Below are 19790 nucleotides of genomic sequence, written 5' to 3'. Positions count from 1 at the left end.
CACACAACAAATGCTGAACACCTGTTACCAGAGTAACCAAACAAAGAAGAGGCACTTTGCAAACCCCAGCTATATATTTTGGTCCTTTTGAATGCTAATGTAAAAGTTTATTTTATGATCTTGATGATTCAGTACTCCTAATACGCATTCACGCTCTTTCAGGAGAATGAGTTGCCCCTTCACCGTGTATACATGTCAGCGTTTATCAAAAATATCCAAAAATATAATAAATAAAATTTGAAAGAATTTTAATAGCATGGATTTTTCTTTCCTGTTGTTACAAGTTACAAGAATAAATTAGAACTGGAAAAGTCCAAATATACAGAATAGACTGATGTACAAACAGTGCATATCACTCTTATCCTATTTAGCTGAATAGCTAAGTCAGGGATGTTTCAGGCACGTCTCAAATGAAAATGAAACCGCAGCCGTCCCTCCATCACCTCCCGCTGTCTAGTTTGTTAACATCTGTAGTCCACTTTGTTTTCAAGGCAGTGGACATAAATGAATGACCAGTATTTTTGGGGTTAGTCTTATCCTAGCCTGACACCAGAGCGCTTTTGTTTACTCTTGTACTGCCAAAAAGGAGCTGAATGACTTGGTCAGCTGCTGATCGTTCTCAGGGTTTGTGTGTGAAAGAAGTCGTTGACCAGCTGGTATTGAAACGTGAATGACAAACATTTTCCAATTGAATGCAGTGTCTGACGGTCGGATACACGGAGTGTATGGCAGCCAAATGACTTGAAATTCGACTTGACTTAAAGTTGGCTCGAATATTCTGTTCCACCTTAAATGGTGCAGCAATTACGTTCAGGCACCTGTACAGGTTCCACAATGTAACAGCTGCTCCATTTAAGGTGAAACGGAAAATCTGAACCAAAAGCTGGTGAATAAGCAGCTAATTTCAGACTTGGCTCAACATTTAGCATTGTTTTTTGCTGGGTCTGTGGTGCTTGTTTTAAAAAGCAACACTGGTAAAGCTTCATATATATATTTTTTGCAAAATAAAACTATTAAAATCTTTCAGATTTACTTGTTAAAGGTTGTTAAAATGGTTCTTATTTAAAAGTGAAAGGAGAATAATAAGCTGCTGTTTATCTACAAAAATAGGTTCACTTAAGCATTTTAAATGGTTTTATTTGGAAAAATAACACTGCAACATATAACAAAACCAAAGAAACCAAAGCAAAGAATAATGAAGCCTTGTTCACAATCATGAAAGTTTCAATAAGGAAAGATTTTATTTGCTTTCAGTTGAATAAAGACATTTTTGACTGCAGGGATCAAAAAATGACCTTAAACTACATTAACTAAAACATTTAGTTGATGCAAGAAAAACACCATCAAATCACCACTTCACGAGCATCCCTATGTATGGAAATGCAGAATTAATTATTAATTATAGTTAGAAGAAATTCTTCATGAAGCGTCGGTGAAAAAGTGAAGCCATCGGTCTTCTTTTCCCGTGAGATGCTATATGCAGCATCTGTGTAGAGAGAGATTGTTTAGAGAGGCAGATTCGTTGTTGTTGTGATGTCATTGTTTTACAGTGCCTGTATGTAAGATGTTGAAATGTCATTCCAAAAAATGAACGTACCCATTATTGTAACCACATTCGTTGCTGCTAAGAAGGGTTCCCCCTATTTTCTGACATTCAGAAAATGTTTTACAAACTCCACTTCCACTTCTGCAGCACGTTCCATAAACCAGACTGTTCTCACCTGACATCAGGAAAGAGAGAAGGAATTCGATTTCGGTTAGAGTTATTATATATATAGCATTCCCATAGTATCGCAGTGTCGCAGCAAAACATTTGAGGTATTTGTCTATGCATTTCTCAGAAATATACTTTATGAATACTAAAGAAAGCAGATTAGAGAGTTTTCAGTGCAGTAAGTACATAATAACATTGCCAAAAATATGACTTACAGTGAAAGGCTAACACCAGAAGTAGCACAACAACAAGCACTGCTGTAGGTTTCATCTTTCCACAGGGCTGATTCTCTTCAAGCAGGATTCTCAGTGTGGCGTTTGGTCAAAATCGGCCGGCTTTTATTTGCATCTGGGAGTTTGAATCCCACCCACTTCTCAAGGATGTGCCCATTACCGCTTTAGCATTTGTCAACAACAGTCCCTCAATTCCGCACAGCAATAAGAAGTCCAAAGTTTGGAATTGATAACAGAATCTGCCATATGGGAGATGTGAAGCAGTGGTACTCACGCATGACTAAGAGATGAAATAAAAGTGATGGCCATGACGTTTTCCAGTGTCCTGTTCAGATCTGATTACAAATAAATATGCAAAACAATTAATAATAGCATTAACAGTAGTTTAATGTACACTAGTATTGGAGTCAGTATACTGACATTACAGCACATTGTTCTGTCATTATATATATATATATATATATATATATATATATACTGAAGGTAATAGCAGTATCAGCCAGAGCCGGTCAGACTGAGCCAATAATAATGTTAAAAATACATCCCGCTGCTCCATATGATCATGTTGATCTTAAATATGATGAAAATGATCTATTTTAATGAATGTTGGAAAAAGAAAGCAGCCCAAAGCCACTGGCCCAAGGCCAATATCTGCAATGCAGGTGTTTCAGCTGAAGTTAAGTTCGCCACCTTTCATCAAAACACGGTTAAACTAGCCATGTTTGAATTGTGAGGCTCTCTGTATGTTATACTTCATTCTACAACTATGACTAGTCAGCATTGTAATTCTTAGGCACAACCAGGAATACCAACTACCTGTTTCACTACCGATCAGTTATTGTGCTTCTAAACTGTGGAGCTCAATTCCAGCTTTTATTTGACAGTCAAGCTCAGTGCTCACTTTTAAGAAGCATCTAAAAACGTATCTCTTTAACTCAGCATTTAATGAAAGCTCTACGTCTCGTGGTGTTTATCTTCTAGTTTCATCTGTTTCCTTTTCTTCTGATTCGAAATAAATACTAATGCTTTCATGTATAACTATGTTTTATCACCTGTCTGTAAAGCACTTTGAGCTGCCACCGGCATGAGAAGTGCTATATAAATAAAAATTATCATGATTATTATTACCAGATTTAACAAGCCCTCATCCACTTAGCCTCATCGTTTTCCCCATGAAGGAATCCCCAGCGCCATTTTAAGGACCGTTCCATAACTTTATTAGCTCAAGTCAAGGGTGTTTGATGAGCCCATGGAGGGCCGAGGGATCAAGTGAACATAAGTGTCGACTTCGGGAATCATTGCAACCTGATGCATTTGCCTTTTCAAACCCAACTGACCCAACTGTCGACAAAGCTGTCTATAAATCATAGCAGTAAAATTTTAAATGCTTAACATTTCAAAACCGTAACATTCAATTCGCTGGGCTTTAGATTACAAACTACTCCATCTGTTATATAAGACTGCTGAAGCATTTTCATCACTTTGCTAGCTGGCAACACAAATGTTATTCTGCATTGCCAAGTTTGCATGGCTAGCCAAGAACTTCAGGAAAAGAGCAGAATAAGAACAAATTCACAACACTATAAAATGATTATCGCACATAAGTAGTCCAAAAGACGAGATAAAGTAGACGCCTGCATTGGCAAGCACTGTGTTGAGTGATGGGGAGAAGGAGGGCCAATAATGCTTCCTTGGACTTCTCGCCATGGATGGCTTTGGCATTGCTGGGGATTGAAGTTGCGATCTCCCAGTGATAGTGTGGTATTGTAATAGATATATTACTATTATAATCAATAAGAAATCCATAATCATATACTAAAAAGTTGATTAACAAAAGTGTCTTAATCCTCTCACTAAGGATAGGCCTTGCTGTGTGTAGGTTGATTACTCCATCGCCCCCAAACAGGGTATAAAAAATGATGTTTCTGTAATGTACTTTGCATTTGGCTGTCCGGAAACCATCTGAAGCTTAATAAATGAAGCTTAATAAAGCTTAAGCTTAATAAATGAAGAAGGTCTTTTCCTTCCTTCAAAATGAACTCAACGGCTGAAGTCTATTATTCAACTTTCTTTTATTTCTGACTGAACTTTATTTTATTTTGCGTTTATGATGTGAACAAGCAGTCAGATTTATTAAAGAACTGAAACATAGTTATAGAACAGCTTAGTGTTTAATTATCCATATGTTGGGGCTCTGAGCGAGCGGGAATCACACTTATTCCCGACAATAGGGTCAGCGCTTTGGCAGTTTTTTTTCTTTTAGAGGCAAAAAAAAGCTGGTTTGACTGGCTTTTTTTATGCAAGCTGTTCCTAATGTTCATAAATCATCTACTGTTAGAACAGGAGGATCTAAATGTCTTGAGACTATTTCCTGCTGGTGGCCCGAGTGACATGCCATCAAATTCCACGTACTAAATACCTTCCTTTCTTATCCTTGAGTCAGCTCAGCGTCCCATTTCTGGCTTAAAACAGAAATGTTAGCCTCCTCATAAGGTGAAAGAAAGCGTTCAGTCTGAAATCTAAGCATGTTCATAATCCTACAAGATGGTTATTTCACATGAGAAGTCCAAACTAAAGCTGTTTGTTCAGAGTGTATAATACTGTGCATATAATTGCTAAATAAATTGATTGAAGCGCATATTAAAGTAACCAGTAGCTGAGTCATCAGATCTGTCATCATATTTGATTATAAGCCAATTTTAAACACATAAAAAGTGGGGTAAAAAAAAACAAAACACAACAGTTGAGAATGTCATGTTATGCACATAGTAAAATAAACTGGTTTTACTGTAGAATTAATTGGAAAGACAGTGTAAAAACTGAGTCACCTTGTATATTGAACTGATCCAGAATAGTCCACCAACCAAAAACATTAGGACAATGCAAAAGCTTATATCCTTGTTTTTTAACCAGTAGTTTTTAATATTATTGTGTTGTGAAGTCGTTTCTGACTTCTGGTGACCATATAGATCATATAGATGTGTTTCTCCAGAAAGGTTTGAATAAAATAGAAAGTTATGGATACCATATTTGAGTGTGTTATGCAGTGGAAATTGTATTATGTTTGTTATGCTGAGGTCTTAAGAATATATTAAAAAGCATTGAATTTGATTTTGAAAATTGTGCAGCAGCCTTGAATAGTTCCTTTGTGATATTACCTTGGACTGTCACTTTCAGTGTTAGAAGTTTTTGTATACTTTGCAAGTTTTTTTAATACCTTTGTATTTGTATGTTTGCCACTCACGATGAGTGGACCTTTCATAGAATGTAGACTTTTCATTATTTCACAAATGAAGTAATGTTTACATCTTTGCTTTGCTTTCCACCGGACAGTGTGCACTGTGATATGTTTCATGACCACATCTGTCCTCACAATTTGTCCTGCACAGGTTAGTAATTCCAGTGAAATGTTTTGGTAGGTGATGATTAAGTAGATAAGATTTTACATTCAAATAAAAAGAGACAAACATCACTAAAATACAATTTATTAACCACCACAAAATGATTAATACAGTTAACACATTACATAGTCCACAGGGTCTTACTAATTTAAGCAATTTAGTTTTATTAAACATTTATGATTTGGACACCTCCTCAGGAAAATCAGAAGTACAGTAAATCTTTAGACTTGTTAGTAAATCTATTACAAGATTCTCTATAAAGAAAAAAACAGTAGTTACGATGAATATTTTATGATTTAGTAAATATGATCATCTTTTGTTGATGCTTGAAAGTCTTCATTATCACAGCATCAACAGTTTTCCTGTTTCTTGATTGGAGTCCGAAGTAAGATTGGAGTCCTCTTGGTGACGTCCCATAAGACTTGGTTATGATCTTGGAGGATCGAGCCATGGATTCTCTGATGATACTTGCCATGGGTCATATACAACACCTGAAGACCAAGAATATAGTTCAGTGATATAGTGACCGTACACTTATAGATTTATGGAATGAATGATGTTTGAGAGTGTAAGAAAGTTAAAGATACCTTGAGAACAGACCACATTCTACTCTAACGGCAGGATGTCCCCCAAATCTCCGGCAATCGCTGTATGATTTACAGAGTCCTTTTCCATTATAACAGCATTTTGCATCCACCACACTGTCCTCACCTATGACCATAAAGTAATATTGAGAGTCCATGTTTTCACAATGTTGTGTTTAATTTACAATTATATTACAAAAAAGAGGAAGACTTACAGTGTAACGACAGCACCAGCAGCAGCACGACAACAGCCACAGACAAGGATTTCATGTTGGCTTGTTTCTCTTGAACAGGTTGTCTTCAGTGTAGCCCTGGACAAAAACTGCTGGATTTTATTTACAGTGAGAAGTTTAAATCCCACCCACCTCCCAACAAGCCTGACCAATACTGCTTTACTATAGTCATAAAGCATAAACACCAGTCCTTTATTTCCTTTGAGTCCAAAGTTCAAACTGGATAATTGCATCTGAAGCTGAGGGAGCCCATAAGGATTACCACATGTAGGACACTTAATAGGAAAACTTTCCAACTCTGCTGCATTTGTTCCATCAGCAGCCATGATCAATCATACTGGTACATGTATCCCAAACATACACTGTATTGCTAAAACTGTGGACGTCCCTCCTAATTATTAAGTTCAAGTGTTTCAGCCACATTCATTGCTAACCAGTGTATAAAATCAACTACATAGTCTTGCAGTCGCCATAGACAAAGAATGACAGTAGAATAGGTCAGACTGAAGATCTCAGTGACTTTCAACCACGGACTCTCATAGGAAGCCACCTTTCTGCCCTGCTGGATCAACTGTAAGTGCTATTATTGTGAAATGGAAGCATCTAGGAGACACAACAGCTCCTACAATGAAGCAGCAGACCATGCAGATATGCAGAGTGGTGAAGTACACAAAGATTCACTACAGATTCCAAACTGCCTTTGGAAGCAACATTAGCACAAGAGCTGTGCATCTAGAGCTGGGTTTCCTTCGCCGATCAGCTACATGCAAGCTTCGCTATCTGGTAGTCTGATGGACAAATCTGGGTTTAAATGCCAGGAGAACACTACCTACCAGAATGCATAGTGCCAACAGTAAAGTTTGGAGGAGGGAGGATAATGGGCTGGGGCTGTTTTTCAGGGTTTGTGAATGCATGCAAAGAAATTTTAGACACATTTCTAAGATTCCAACTTTGTGGCAACAGTTTGTGGAAGACCCATTCCTGTTCCAGCATGACTGGCCCCTGTGCACAAAGCACAGCTCATAAAGACAAGGTTTGACAAGTTTGGTGTGGAGGAACTCTAGTAGCCTCGACCTTAACCCCACTGAATACTTTTGGTATGGATTTGAATGCTGATTGCGAGCCAGGCCTTCTTGTTCAACGTCAGTGTCTGACCTAACAAATGCTTTTTTGACTGAGTGGGCACAAATTCCCACAAACTACACTCCAAAACCTTTTGGAAAGACTTTCCAGAAGAGTTGAGGATGTTGCGGGGAGCGACTCCTTTGGTTTTGGAATGGGATGTCCAACAAGCTCATTTAAGTGTGATGGTCAGGTGTCTAGAGACTTTCAGCCATACGGTGTATAATGTCGATAAACAAAATGTTTTTGAGTCACCCACCAACTATAACCATGTTCTCTATATTTATTCCTAGTCTAATCCTCATTTCTAAAGCTAATGGTTGTCAAATTTTTAAATGTTTTTGTTTTGTGAATTTAAAACATTATTTCCCTTGTACCTCTGCTTGTAGGTGCATGATATTAATACCAATATGTGGGTCTGTTTATGCCTGTAGCTGCCTGCATTCATTTAAAAACGCTGCTGCTTGCCTACAAAGCCAAAAATCGACCAGCTCCTTTATATCAATTGTAATGCAGCAATCAATTAAAATGCAGCACCATCTCAGACATCTCTTTGAAAAGAACATGAATCTTGTGCCTTAAGAAGTGCAGAAGTGTATATACACATACACACAGTACTGTGCAGCAGTCTTACATACCTAAGCACAATTTTAAAACCATTTATCTTGGCAATTAGTGTGTTTTTGCTTGTAAAAACACTGTCATTAGAATAAATATAAATAAACATAAAAAATAATCAGAATATTAGTATTCTTTTATTAAGCATCTAATGAAATATCTATTAACTGCAAAACCAAATTCACCTTTGTAACTCATGGTATCAAAGCTGTTATTACACGTGGTAGAGCAGAAAATGTTTACAACGAAAACATAGCCATGTTATTTACTATCTAGGCTGGCGGCCTGTCCAGGGTGTTTCCTGCCTTCCGCCCAGTGAGCACACGGGTATCTGTATGATTATCCTCCCATTCGTGTAGAGAATGTCCTTTATTGCCTCCAGTGTATACAAGATATATCTACATGTTTTATGTTAGTCTAATTGTCATATTTACAATCTTTGCTCTTCTTATGTTGGGCTGCTATACCAGGCTGGTTAGATAAGGATTAGAGTGGAGACTGTTGATGTAATCTGTGTATTTAGATATCTCCAATTTTACTGAGGCTTGTTATTATCAAGGTTTACTCAAAGATTATGACACTCTTGCTGTTATAGCTCAGTGGCATTATGCTTTGGGGTGTTCACGTTTGTCATACTGGCATGGATAGTGCCATATGTTAGACACCAAAATTAGACTTTATGGGGTCGTAAATGTTGGGTGGGCATGGCAGTGCTTCAGGTGATTAGTACACAAGACAAAGCAGTCGGAAAAGTGAAAGTAATGCTGACAACTTTAAGTAGCAAATGCTGACTTTTGTGTGGGGGAAGATATTTTGATGCTTCTAAAATAGTTCTGATAAAGATTTAATTTCAGTTTAGTTCCATTTCCTCTGAACAAATGTTTCATTTTAGCGACACAGTTTGTTGTTTTCTGTGTGATGAAATAGCTTTAGTAAATGTTGGCCTGTGTAAAAAGACATGCAAACTTGATAACATCTGCAAAACATGTCCAGCCCGTATCAAGACTTCTTACACCCTGTCTTGACTTCAGGCTATTTAAAAAGTTATGAAATGGCAGAACTAAGCAGATTTTTAATACATTTCTGCATAATTTAGAGGTTGCAATATATACAAAGGCATGCAGAGTGGTTTCACATAAAATGGTTCCCTGCAGAGAAACGTACTGATTTCTTTGACAGTGTTGATGATAGAAACCAGGGGCCGTATCACAGAAACTTCCTATCATTTTGTCTTAACTTAAGATCTGACAGGTCAAGAGGAGCTTTTTCACAAATTCGTAAAACAGAAGCGAAACTTAATTTATTAATCTTATCTTTCAGCATCTTATCTTACCTCGAATGAGGGAATCTTAACTTACTCGATCAAAGTTGACAATCAACTGTCATGTCTGTTACTTAGCAACCGACCGTACGCACACAGCTGAAAAGTAAACATGTAATCAAAATAGTCGAGTTAGTTAGCCAGACAGCTAACGTTAGCTATCGTTACTGAAGGGTCAAACAAAACTAAAGTGCTTTGTGCTGTTTATCAGAGCGTCGCTGCTCTACAGTTTCACTTTCAGTTTCCCAAACGCCTCAGCTGAATGTGCTAATGTTATTCCTTCTAATAAACGTGTTCAGAGTGATGGTCAGTGGTTTAAAGCATGCAGGAAAGCTCTGGAAAGATGAATCATGCTTTGCTATCTGGTAGTCTGATGGACAAATCTGGATTTGGTGAATGCCAGGAGAACACTACCAAAAAAAGTTTGGTGGAGGAGGGATAATGGGCTGGGGCTGTTTTTCAGGGTCCCTTAGCTCCAATGAAGTGTAATGCCAGCATACAAATTTTAGACAATTATATGATTCCAGCTTTGTGGCAGCAATTTGGGGAAGACCCTCTCCTGTTCCAGCATGACTGACCCCTGTGCTCAAAGCAAAGTACATAAAGACGTGGCTTGATGAGTTTGGTGTGGAGGAACTCCAGTGGCCTACACAAAGACCTGACCTCAACCCCACTGAACACTTTTGGTATGGATTTGGATGTTGATTGCAAGCCAGGACTTCTTGTTCAACATTGGTTTCTGACCTCACAAATGTTCTTTTGAATGAATGGGCACAAATTCCCACAGACACACTCCAGAACCTTTTTAAAAGCCTTCAAAGAAGAGCTAAGGATGTTAAGGTCTTAGTATTAACACTGTTATCACACATGGTAGTGCAGAAAATACTGTGACAACATCTTGTATTTGAAAAGTGGTAGTCAAATGTCAAGGTACCTCAATTACTACAAATGCATTGTATATTATTAATAACAAAGTTGCAATCTGAGTCTTTAGAGCTTCTTTTCAATGGGTATCTGTATGATTATCTTCACGTAAGGGTGGAGAAAGAATATCCTTTATTGCCTCCAGTGTATACAAGATATATCTGCATGTTTTATGTTAGTCTAATTGTCACATTTACAATCTTTGCTCTTCTTATGTTGGGCTGCTATACCAGGCTGGTTAAATAAGGCTTAGAGTGGAGACTGTTGATGTAATCTGTGTATTCAGATATCTAAAACTTTACTGAGCCTTGTTATTATCAAGGTTTACTCAAAGATTATAACACTCTCAAGTAGAGCTCTTGCTGTTATAGCTTGATGGCATTATGCTTTGGGGTGTTCACGTTCGTCATCCTGGCATGGATAGTGCCATATGTTAGACACCTACATTGGACGTAATTAGGTCATAAATATTGGGTGGTCATGGCAGTGCATCAGGTGATTGGCACACAGTTTGTCTTGTCTTGTCTTGTTTTGTTTCATCTTCATGGCGTCTAGGCTGAACACTTAATGTGTCCGATGAAGAGGTTAGGTAAATTAGTTCTGTGTTATATTTTTTTTGTTTCTAAAATTGTTCTGATAAGTTCAATTTCATTTCCTCTGAAGAAATGTTTCATTTTAGCGACACTTTTTGTTGTTTTCTAAGTCATGAAATAGCTTTAGTAAATGTTGGTCTGTGTAAAAACATGCAAGCTTGATAACATCTGCAAGCATATCCAAGCCCATACCGTAGTCCACTGCAGCTATTATTTAAGTTGCACTGACTCCGTCTTGACTTCAGGCTTTTTATATTATTTTTCTATTAAAAAATTATGAAATAGTAATTCTAAGCAGATGTTATAATACAGTTTTACATAATTCAGGATTTGAAATATAAAAGTCGTTCAGAGTGGTTTGATATAAAATGGTATAATGCAGAGGAACTTGCTGATTTCTTTACAGTGGTGGTGATGGGAACCAGGGGTCACAGTGTCTACAACACAAATATAGCCATGTTATTTACTATCCAAAACCACCAGTAGATCTACACATGACTTCTAAGTTTTTGTATGTAATGTTGATGATTGTTAAATAGTGGAAAATCTGAAAAGTTTTAGGTCAACAAATTATCACCAAACTGTTGTAAAACAATGTTGGAAAATTGGTGGAATTCCCCTTCAAGGTACAAAACTGGTGGGCACCAATGTGACAGTGGTAGAATAAAAAAAAATCATGCTTGAGAAAATATAGTAAAACTGCTTAATGGAGGAGAAATATTCTTTTACTGATTTTGTTCAAATCTCTGTACATAAAAAGCAAGGCCAAGAACCACAACTGAATGTCCTTTGACCCCTCAGACAGCACTACATTAAAAACCGGCATACTTCTGTGAATGATATCATCGCATGGGTTTAGGAATACTTTACAAACCATTGTCAATAAACACCATTCATCGCTGTGACTACAGATGCAAGTTATGACTGTATTATGCATAGCAGAAGCCGTAGGCCAGCAATGTCCAGAAACGCCGCCGACTTCTCTGGGCTCGAGTTTATCTGAAATAGACTGAGGCACAGTGACAGCGTGTATTGTGGTCTGATGAGTCAATCTTTCAGATTGTTAATGGAAATAATGAATATCATTCTCTGTGCCAAAGAAGTAAAAGATCATCCAGATTGTTACCAGCAAGTTCAAAAGCCAGGGTCTGTCGTGGTATGGCAGGTATTAGTGCATGAGTACGTCACACATCTGTGAAAGCACTATTAATGCTGATAGATATATACACATTTTGAAGCAACCTGTGCTGCCTTCTAGACGTCGTCTTTTTCAGGGATGTCAAGGCTTATTTCAACATGATAATGTTTTCATTAAGGTGGTACTTGAGTTTCAGTGTAAACTTGTTCTTAACCCCGTAATTGGCCAGAGCCCACCAGTGAGCCCAAAGTTTTATTGCGCACTTCTATAACCTAAGAATAGCTTAACCAGTTTATATTGAAGTCCCTGTAGTTACTGAATAATAAGCCTGCGATTTTAAGGGTTTAAGGTAAGTTCTCAGCACTGGAATTGGATTTGTAATATTTAATTACGCAGAACGGACATAATTTACTGCTCTTTTCACATGAAGGTTATGGTACAGTGACACATTCAGTAAATGCATTGAGTAAGTTGTCAAAATAACTACTGAAATATATTAAGAGGATTTAAATGGGTTGGTGCCATTTAGGTGCCTTTCCTCTTGAGCAGGACGTTTAACCCCTGATTTTTCCTCCACTCTTCACTGCAATGGCATGGCTGAATATATTACGCTATAGATTTCAGGGACAGCTGTTGAAATTGTTTGTTAAATATACAGAATTTTATTATTTGAACGTCAGATAAAGGTGGAAAATCAAACTCTGAAGACACAAAATTCATTTAGGCTTTCGTATTGTAGAAACTCACACTCTTCCGCTGAGTGGCGCCACACGTCTTTGGTCCCGCCCAGCTGACCTCTTTAAAATGGCTCATGTGGTCCTCGATAGAGCTACTACTTAGTGTAGTGAACGCAGCGTGTGGGTAATCTGCAGATGATGAGTGGTAGCAACTGCATGCTTTTTTCTGACCACACTGTGAGAATGAGTGAATACCACGTTGCTCAGTGGTAGCGTAGCTTTTCATGGGTTTTCCCCCCCTTGCGTTCATGCTGTCATCTCAACACAAGTTCAGTTGTTTCCAAGTCATCTACAGTATCATGGGAACTCTCATACTGCCACACTGTACCTTCCATATCTTTTGATCTCATAGGTAATTTGTAGATACCTGACTTCTTTAGTGCAAAACGTTTTAACAGTATTTCTTTCACCTGTGGAAGTACAGATGTCAAAGTTAATGTCATCAGCATTCATTAGACATCTTGTAGAGACAGGAAGTACAGTAGGTGCAGATGAGTGAAAGCGTAGTTTCACATTTAAGAGTCGTGTGCGGGAGCTGTGAATGCAAAGTGGGTGTTTCTTTGTGACTCTAACACTAAAAGTGTCTCCATTTCTGCATTTTACACCCCCAACACACATTTCCACTCACGCTTTCTCTCCGCCTAATGTCATCATGTATGACAGTGAGTCTCGAATTAGTTCTTTTAGCCCAAGTTTAAAAACCCGAACACTGGATTAGTTACACCGGTTTTTCAAGGCTTCTTTAGTAAAAGCAGTGGTTCTGTTTAGAACTGTGAGGGCTATACAGACCCATTTCGTGCTCAAGTGGCTCTTTGCATGGTGAAATGGTTCTTCAGATTTTTGTATATGATTCTAGACAGGACCTTTGAAAATGGTTCTTTACAGCAACAAAAAGGGTTTTGCTATTATTACCATGTCCAGCTTGAACCATTTCACCATGCAAAGAGCTATTAAAACATGAAACGGTTCTATATAGAACTAAATACAACCATTTACTTTTCTAAGGAACCCTTGAAGAACCATTTTTAGGTGTGTATAATGACTTCTAGTCTTTGATATCTGAACAAATCGCTTTGTTCGTGAGTGAAGAACAGTCAAGCTCAAATTGTTTGAATATCAGAAGATGAAGCTGAGTCTTGGTGCTTGTTTCTCCTGCGTTTCTGTCTAGTCCTCCTCTGTCTTTGCTTGTAAACTCTGCCTTTCTGAATGAGCTCCACAGATGTCCCTTGTGGTATGGCCTAGATTTCTATACCTCTTGTTCATTTGCATGTGTTGCACTGTTATTTGTGTTATTAAGTATCTGAAAGCTTTTTTTAGTATGTTAGCTCAGTTTTTTTTTTGTTAACTGTGGCCGTAGCACGTTTGCATGATAGTTCCATAGCACCAACATTTGATGAGGGTAAGGCCTAACACGTGCCTAGGCCCTCACTGAATCTAGCTAAACAGCTCGTGGAACATTACAGCTCTTTGCTATTACTCATTTCAGTCCGCCTCAGCAGTCTTTGACTGAGTATGTTTACATGCATGTAGTAATCTGCAGAAAATCACATTTTGGACCACCTCTACCAGCAGCTTGCACAATAAACTCACCAAAGAAGCTCAGCTATTGCTGCAGTTTTTAACATGTTCTATACTGTGTTTTTGTAAGTAAGTAAGGAAGGAAGTTTATTTGTATAGCGCTTTTTACAACAGGTACAAAATCAGCATTACAGAAAGAAATCAGGGTCCAAACCCCCATGAGTGTCGCCAGTGGCGACAGTGGCAAGGAAAAACCCCCATAAGAGCAGGAGGAAGAAACCTTGAGAGGAACCGAGACTCAGAAGGGGAACCCATCCTCCTCTGGTTGACTCCGAATAGCAAACATTGTTAGTATAAGGTATTGTAGTACACAATGTGGAAAACAGGTGGAGCAGTGGTTAAATTGATTAGTTTATGCAGCAGCAGCAGCAGCATCGGGAGGGTCAGTTCATGAGGGTGAGGTTTGCACAGCATTGTTCAGCTCAATGGTGGTCATGCAGGTCCAGAGGGCTGGCGAGCAGTGGGCACCCGATCAAGGCAGGTGAGGCAACAGCATCAGACGCAAAGGATAGGTAGCTGTTCAACTCGGCAAATGTTCAAATTTTGTCCCATTTTCAATTCAACACAGGTCAAACAGAATTTACCAGTCACTGCTTTCTGGTTTTATTAGCATTTCATATCCTGTCCCAACTTTCTGGAATTGCGGTTGTACCTGAGTTTCAGTCTAAATGTTCTTGTTCTTATGAAGTTCTCTGCGCTTGCGTATGATGGATTTATAAAAACGCAATGTTTACAACTCGCTGCTGTCGCAAATCAGACTGCCACTCATGTGCTCGTACACATACACATGTCCTGTCTCCACCGCTTTAAAGAAATTTGATACGTTTCTCTGCATTGAACCCTTTACCATCAAACCAGCCTGAATAACTGTTTACCGTGACTGAATTATGCAGAAATGTTAATGATTATTTCCTTTTAACAAGTAGAAGTAATCCTGTTTAACTGAAAAAGTGTATATTTAAAAAGCAGGATCATCAGTTCAAATCAGATAAAACTGAGGAATAGTGTAAATGTAGACTTATTAAATACGCAATAATGTTCAAACACATTTTATCAGACCATAAGATGTGAGTTTAAAGCCAAAAAAGGAGGAAAATGAAAATGTTTATGCAAAAACTTTATGCAAAAATGCTGCCCCACATTTTCATGTCACTTCCAAAACACTAGTTTTAGTCAGTAGGTGGAGCCTTATATTAGCCACACCCCTGCATTTTAGAGCAGGAAGTGAGACTGCATCCCTGCCCCTCAGGGCTACATGGTGAGCAGTTAGATCCCATTGTATTGAAGTAAATGTGTCCCAAAGTCTGTAAGTCAGTGTGGAACATTAAGAATTGTCACTACCGAAACACATACATTCTGCTATTAAGTAAACTTTCTTGTGTTTTAATGAAAATACTGTGATTTTATGTGTGTACAGCTGTTTAAAGCTGTGTTTGTTAGTCATGTACTGGGTAGCATTTCTAAGTTCTGCTCAAAATTAGCTGCCAAAACAGTCAGTACTGAAACATTTGCTAAAGTTTGGGTCATGTTATGATTGTTTTAGTAGTGACAGATTGGAATGTTTAATCATTTATTTTAATAAAATAAACATAAAATCTACAATGTGTTTTGATCTATTTGTTAGAATGATCCATATATTGAAGATATTAGTTGTGTTCAATAGATATTACTGATATTTTTTGAATACCCTTCCTTTATAGCCTTAAATATCCAGTGTACTTCATTAAGGTCTTTTCCTTCATCATCAGTAAGTGGCATTCTTATAAAAGGGTGAGTAAGTCTATGGGTTCAAGTTGACCTGATGAGTCTGCGTCCTGTTTGGTTTCCTGAAAGTGTGATGTCATTACTTTACACCTGAAACATGATCGTGTTCAGACTTTTCTTACCAGTATTTTAAAGCGTTAACTGCAGTTTCATTTCTACAGTGTCATTTCCATTCCATTACATGAACTCACCGCTACTGAACTGTGATGAGCCACATAATCCTATCATCATCATACTAATCATACTAGGGGTAATGAGGTATTGATCTCTATTACTCTGCTCAGTTATTCCATTCTCTCTTATATCTCTGCTATTCTATTATCTGAATGGATAAATCATCTGTTATTTCATTGTTGGATAAAAATATTACTAATGTTGATGATTATGACGACTGGTATTGTTATAATGATTAGTAGTAGTGGCCTAATTGCCTAGGCCAGGGGTCGGAAACCCAAATCTTAAGAAGAGCCATTTTGATGTTTCAACAAACATCGAATCATCTTGACAGCTACAACATCTTATGTCCATTTTACCATTTTGGCTGTAAATATGTCTCGGTGTGTGCTGATGTACTAGTATAGGCAAAAAAAAATAGAATATAAACAAAAGCATAGGCTTACTTGCTCTGCTTTGAGCTTTAGCACAGCTTAGCTCAGTTTTTCTCGCATCTCCAGCAGGAAACTTTTCCGTAAAAGTACAATAGTTTCTTGTAAAATGTCTCTCAAGGCCAGCTTGTCATTCACCAGCTTCTTGTTCAGATTTTCCCGTTGCACCTTAAATGGTGCCTGAGGTGCCAGAATGTAACTGGCAGGTGAATAAGGTGAATTAGCAGATATTGGCTATATTAACTCCAGCATTTAAGACCATGTAGTGTTAAAACTGTGTTGAACGATCAGCAGAGCTTTTTTTTACAGCAAAAGGAGGATTATTTTATTTTTTACCTACAAATCTAATTCTGCTGTGGAGCCGCAACAGGACAGTAAAAGAGCCGCATGCAGCTCCGGAACCACATGGTGCTGACCCCTGGGCTAGCATAATGAACAGATAAATAGCTTTACCAGTTTAGAAATGTGGTTAGTCAGTAGAGCTAATGTAATATTCAGCTACTTAGAATAATGATCCTACTCACAGTACGACCTAACAGCAAGCAAGTGCTCAAATTAAGGCTGCAACCGTCAGATATTATATTATATTATATTATACTATATTATATTACATTATATAACCCAGTATTCTATAAGAATAAGACATGTTGCAGCTTAATAACCGAAAAAAAATATTCTGTTATTTTTATTATTAGTGGTAGGGGTGGTTAGGAGGAAGAGTAATAGTAGAAGAGGTAGTTCCTTTGTAATAAAACATAATTCAAATAGTATAAGCTAATAAAAAATGATCACTGAATAATAATTATTTTCATAACAAGTGGTATTAAAATGCTAAACTGTGAATCCCACACAATCTGGCAACCTTAAACAGGTCACTGGCTCTGAACAGCTGTGAGTGCTGCAGGAGAGCAGAGCATAACAGCCTATTTTAACCATCATCTGCTTTATACTGAAGCATGATTGCTTTAATGCCTGGTGCAGTCTCAATAGGTGTCCTAAAGCTGGACAGCTCTCCACTGCTCTCATTTACTCTCCATTACAAAGGCAACTGAGAACATGCTAATTAGCAGTCCTTAGCAGTAAGAAACCTATGTGAACTGCAGCAGGAGTTAAGACTGATTGACGCCTGAATTGACATTAACAGTTTTAGTACTGTATAAATATGGTGGCTGTTGGGTGGCCTAGGCAACTGTAGGGAATCCAAAGTGCATAAACCTAAAAAAATATGTTCATGTATCATTATCAGAAAACATGAATAGATAACTCAGTAGAAGTTTTTTCCATATGCAATATGGTAGTGAAACACTGGAGGGCATTACCCCGATAATATACACACTTACAAATATATTGTCGCTGTCATGCAAAAACCTTGTATCTTCATTTTTGTTGTAAGTCTAATCACCGTTGGCCATGTGTTAAAATTTAATGATGACTGGACCAACAGAAAAACTCCTTGTTACATTAATTCTCCTCTAAAATAACCATTTTGGAGACGCAAGGTTTTTCTGACAGCGACAGTATGCTCTATATGTTTCACATACACACTAATGGGTGAAATAAAAAATATCCTCTTTAAGAGCATCAAATTTTAGCTTAGAGAAACGGTACACGTCCAACTTGTTAAACCATCGGGTGACAGTAAAAAATATTACTGCTGACTTAATATAAACTATAACCAAATGCATACGGTTGTGCATTGCAGTGAAGCATTTACCAGATTAATAAGCTACAGCAGTCGTCTCACTGAACACAAAATCACACAGGTTTCACTATTCAGGAAATGTCCCGCACCCAGTGCAGGTGGGAGCGCGAGAAAACATTGTAGACAAGATTAAATTACTTAATGATTAGCATATATACATAATAACAATGACAAAAAATGTTATCAGCAAAAAAACAAAAAGTATTTAAAAATTCATAAATAGATGTTCGAAACTAGTTCTAAATGGAAGCAACCAATCACATGAATAAAATGTTTAGGTAGTGGGCGGGAGCAGAACAAATAGTGCAGATTTTCTGTGGAAGTGGGCGGGAGCGGGATGAAATCTCGCAGGAGTGGGTGGGAGTGAATTTCATTTCATTTTTTTCCATTTCATGTTTCATGCGACTGGCTGTTCGTCATAAACATCACGCTTTCATGTGCACACACACAAGAATTAATCACAGCCTCTCAGCCACAACATATCTAAACCTGGTCTAACAGAGAAAGTTGTTAACCGATATTGTTAAACGAGTTGACCCTGGCTGATGTTGTGAAGCTCTAATTCAATCAGAAAGTCTTTGAATCTGCTTTATTAGCCAGACCCCAGATTCACTACATCTTGCTGCTATAAGCCAAAACAAATTGCATAACATAAAAAACCCACATACCTTTAACTTTCATCTTTTTCTGCTCATCTTCTCTTTTTTCTTCTCCATTTTTCAGCTCCAGATGCATACATTCTTTTCCGAGACATGATTAGCCAGTTGCTTCCCCTCACTCAGGCATCTTAGACAACATAATGGTACACTAATAGTTCAGAAGCTGTTAGGGGGCTCTCTGACAGCCGCAGGGCCCTAAACAGCTGCTTATATTGCTTATTAGGTAGACCCGGCACTCAATACCAGAAGCATATAGCAGATAACATTTGGCGAATGGTTAAAGTTTCTCTCCAGATTGTCTTCGGCTAACGTCTACATTTAGAAGGAGGGTCAGCTTCTTTCTTTTCTCCTTTGAGTATAAAAGCGGTCTGCATTGGCTTCAGTGCAGCATGCAGGCTCTACACTACTTCCTCCCTGAATAAAAAAAGGTGTTAAAGCTGTCTGCTGTGGTTGATTATCTCTGATCTGAATCAAAGTGCACAAATTGTGTTTCACAGTGAGCTTCTTGTTGCGTGTTTGAAACAGGAAATGCATATAGAGATTAGTTCTACAGTTAGCTAGAGTGTTTTGACCTTGATTGGAGTTCCCTTACAAAAGGTCAGGCTAAACACTCGGTGCTGTTGTTTTAATCTGAGGGCCATACAGCGTCAAGCCGAGGATATTCTGACTCTCGACCTGTTTCTAGGTAGAGGTGGGCTGTAGCCTAGTGGCAGGAGACATGAAGCTTTGTTGAACTTTTCAAGTTGTTTGTCTCATACATGCCTCTGAGCGTCCAACGTTGCTGGAATTTGGAAAATATTACAGTTATTCACACTTCAATCCCAGCTGGCAATCCAGTACAAAACTAGAGGTACTTTTTACATG

The 19790-nt window shown here is 38.0% G+C and overlaps 2 long non-coding RNA genes across 2 annotated transcripts; both read right to left on the bottom strand.

The window, feature by feature from the left end:
- Positions 1-1218: 1218 nt before the first annotated feature.
- Positions 1219-2050, bottom strand: LOC118803112. Its single transcript, XR_005006822.1, has 3 exons — positions 1930-2050; positions 1598-1721; positions 1219-1486 (listed from the first exon to the last, which is right to left on the bottom strand). It is a non-coding gene; the product is annotated as an uncharacterized LOC118803112 (long non-coding RNA).
- Positions 2051-5416: 3366 nt separating this feature from the next.
- Positions 5417-6279, bottom strand: LOC118803111. The gene is made up of 3 exons (XR_005006821.1): positions 6148-6279; positions 5936-6059; positions 5417-5839 (listed from the first exon to the last, which is right to left on the bottom strand). It is a non-coding gene; the product is annotated as an uncharacterized LOC118803111 (long non-coding RNA).
- Between the last annotated feature and the right edge of the window lie 13511 nt (positions 6280-19790).

Source organism: Colossoma macropomum, unplaced genomic scaffold (assembly GCF_904425465.1).
Source record: "Colossoma macropomum unplaced genomic scaffold, Colossoma_macropomum, whole genome shotgun sequence".
Classification (NCBI taxonomy): Eukaryota; Metazoa; Chordata; class Actinopteri; order Characiformes; family Serrasalmidae; genus Colossoma; species Colossoma macropomum.
This window is presented reverse-complemented; position numbering and strand designations above follow the sequence as displayed.